This window comes from Amblyomma maculatum, chromosome 4 (genome assembly GCF_055883805.1).
Source record: "Amblyomma maculatum isolate TAMU_Amacu chromosome 4, ASM5588380v1, whole genome shotgun sequence".
In the NCBI taxonomy this organism is placed as follows: Eukaryota; Metazoa; Arthropoda; class Arachnida; order Ixodida; family Ixodidae; genus Amblyomma; species Amblyomma maculatum.
This window is the reverse complement of record NC_139347.1, coordinates 191,217,686-191,221,586: the sequence shown is the minus strand read 5'-3', so window position 1 is coordinate 191,221,586 and position 3,901 is coordinate 191,217,686.

Below are 3,901 nucleotides of genomic sequence, written 5' to 3'. Positions count from 1 at the left end.
AATGACAACACATCCATACACAAGAAACTTCAACATTGCCTGATCGTGAGGTGGGGGGGAGGGGGGGGGGGGGACCTTTGGCACATATTGATAGCTGTTGGGGTTTTGTTGGGGTTTCTTGAGAAAAGTGCGTGCGCTGCTCTCAAGGCAACTGCGGTAGTTCCCTCTCGGTTGCACTCAAACAAGAGGAGATTCATTACCTCCCGAATGATAAAAGTTTTTCATTAGTATGTACAAAGCACACATTTCAGTTTTGACACGCAGGGCGATTGTTGCTACGCCGCGTAGTCCCCGGCCGAGCTTAATTCACAAAATTTGTCAGTATTCACACCTTGTCATTTTTTCAAATTTTTGTCTGTGCAGTGTACTCCAGTCCTGCTCTTTAGCGTTTTTTCTTTCTCATAAGGCTAAGGTCACATTCTCGTTTCCTTTCTTTTTTCCACTTGAAACGAATAAACTTCAGTTGATAGACTGTACTTAAACGTTTCTGTCGTCTTTAAACGCTGTCCTTGTAAACCCAATCAGCGCAATAATGTTTGTCTACACCGAGTTCACGATTGCCAGCCCTTGCTGTGAATGAACAAGCAGTTTCAGTTACAACTTTTTTTTCAAAGCTGCCTTTCTCTGGCCAGCTTTTGGTTTCTCTTGGGCACGTTTGGGACGTTTCCGTGGGTAATTGTCTTCAGTGAATGCTATTTTCTTCGTGTCAAGCCGGGAACGCCCAGAACAGATTTGTCAGAACAAAGCGACCCTTCCCCCATCCCCTCCCTCTTCGCCCGGGCTTTCATCAAGCGATTTAAAGTAGTTGAGATGGATCTTTAGGCATTGTCGCCTTGCACATTTCCCTGTCTTTTCTTTTCTACTGTACCACCGAGAGCAATACTTTAGACATTTTACTTCCCTTCTTCCTTTGTCACGGCTTGTCTGAGAACAGCGCTAGAGTCGGGCGTCACTGTTTGGGACAGCCACGGAAAACATGCACGAATGATGCTCAAACGCTGGTTCGACATGGTGCCTTTCTTTTTTTCTCTCTCTCTCTCTCTCTTTCTCTTCACTCTTTTGTCCTCTTCACGTCCTCGTCATATGGCTTCTTTTTTTCCGCTTTCCGACCTCTTGTCTGGCAAGCTTGTGCCTTTTGTCTCACCCCCACAACCACACGTCGGCGGCCGCCTTCGCACAAAGGGAGTCCTTCTCACTCGGGTATTTTGCCCGCTCTTTTGAACGCAAAGCTACGCACGCGTACGCTCAGGAATATATCTTCGCGGATTCCAGGACGTCCTTTAACGCCATGCAATGTTGAATGGCACGTTGTCCCCTTTTTATCTGTTCGTTATTCTCCACCACTCGCGTTCTTTCTTTCTTTTCTCTGCATGGGCTTTTCTTGATTGCTTCTTTGTATATATGTTTTTTTTTTTTTCTCGCGTCAGACGGAGGTGCTGCTCGGCGTGACAAATATGGCGAGAGAATTCAAAGAGTGAAAATATTCGCTGCGCGAACGCCGCACAAGGCTGACACGAAGTTTACGCTAGTGAGCAAGAAAAAATACTGAAGAAGAATGTCAAAGAGAGAAGAAAAAAAAGAATAGAACTCACATACATATTCTTTCATTCCGTTCAATCCTAACTTTGTGCCTGTGTTAGACGGTGTGTTCCTTTTCTCGATTTCGACTTTGTTGTACTCCAGTCCCGATCCAATGATGTGCACTCCCCCCCCCCCGCCAATCCTGAGATTTTTGATTAAAATATATCTCCCTTTTTTACGAGCGACAATGAAACGCGCGGACAGCTATGTAGAAACGCGTGCTTTTCTGTCCCATTGGCTAGCGATGTCGTACGCGCATTTGGCTTTTGTGCGAAGGGGGCTCAACTTTGAACTTCTCTTGCCCGCTTGTTTACTGTAAAGCTAGAAGAACAGCACGAAAGGAGCAAGAAGTTTGGTATCTGCATTTTCTTTTCTGTCTCACGGTTCGAACTATAGTGAAAGTTTCGCCATTTCAGTGCTCGAGCGACCGCATTCAAAGCCGATTTCTTTGCGTGCGTGTTTTACTTCATGGAGTGCGCTATATATTTCCTGTCACCTGCATGCAGTCATAGCGAGCGCTTTTGTGCGCATAATATTGTCACGTTCATTTAAACTGCACAACTGAGTCCTATAACTACGACTAAATCAGATTAAATTTAAAAACGTTTCTATAACTGTCTATAGATATGGTCCTGTACTCGAGTGCGACATTCGCGCTGTATTCGAGCTCTTACCCGTCAAACTCCTCACTATCTCGGCGTATGGCTAAACGAAGGACTGACATGAGTGGGAAAGCATGAATAGACTCTGGTGGAAAGGTGTTGAAATAATGAAACGTGGTACATTGGGAGGTAAGGGACGACGTACTGAGGAGTATTTGGAAGTCATTAATGGTGCCTACTAGGGCTTACTGTCGGAAATGGGGAGTTGCGCCTAAAGGTGCAGTCGATATTACATGTGAATCATTGAGCTGCTGAATGCCCACGGCAAAACACAAACGAAGGGGTACCGGAGGATATGGGCTGGACATCTTCGAAGCTTTGGATGGTCACAGTAAAATATTATATGAAGAATATCTGACGAAATCAAACGTTAACAGGTGGGCAGCTAGGACTTTAAATGCTATGTCGAAAAAGCGTTGACTCACAACAAAGGAAAATCACTACGAAATTACCCTAACCACTAAGCTTGCAGAACGCAGGAACGGAGAAATAAATAGCTTCAAATGACATGAAAAAAAAAAAAAACGCAGAAGGTAATGCCTGGGGTAATTCAATGGAAATGAAGAGCGTAGAAGTATATTAAAATCGGAAGAGGTAAATCAGGAAAGAATCTTTCTATGATAACTGAAGAGGCAGCGCTCTAATCTTCAGGCTGCCTTAGAACACAGCTAAAAAAACTTACACACACGCACGCACACGCACTCCCTCTCTCTCACACACACGCACACACACACACACACACACGCAAAACGCATGTGCAGTGGGTGGTAAAGCTGCACCAACAATTGTTCACTCGAATGTGTTGATATTCCTCTGGACGTCGATGCAGGTACAGTCACTCTCCCTCAATACCTAGAATTTAGAAATGAGTGGCACATGAATGAATCGGAGGTAGAAGTTAACAAAACGCGATAGGCACATTGGTTGCTGAAAAGCAGAGAGCTGATATAAGGCTAGAAGTAAAAAAGTAGTAAAGAAAAAGGTGAAGCAATTAAACAGTTTAAGACAGCATTAATAGAAACGGGTCTATATTATTCTATCTTTCCTTCCACCCACCTGTCCCCCCACATGTTCGTCCTTCCGTCTGTCCGATCCATCCATTCATTCGTCCCAACCCCGTCCCATCCATCCGCCCCATATCCCGTCTTATCCATCCCGTCGTCCCATCCACCCGCCCCATCCCGTCCCATCCATCCCGTCCCATCCATCCGCCCCATCCCGTCCTATCCATCCGTCTCATCCATCCCGTCCTGTCCATCCGTCTCATCCATCCCGTCTCATCCATCCCGTGCCATTCATCCGTCCCATCCATCCATCCATCCATCCCGTCTCATCCATCCCGTCTCATCCATCCCGTGCCATTCATCAGTCCATCCGTCCATCCGTCCATCCGTCCATCCGTCCGTCCATCCATCCATCCGTCCGTCCGTCCGTCCGTCCGTCCGTCCATCCATCCATCCATCCATCCATCCATCCATCCATCCATCCATCCATCCATCCATCCATCCATCCATCCATCCATCCATCCATCCATCCATCCATCCATCCATCCATCCATCCATCCATCCATCCATCCATCCATCCATCCATCCATCCATCCATCCATCCATCCATCCATCCATCCATCCATCCATCCATCCATCCATCCATCCATCCAT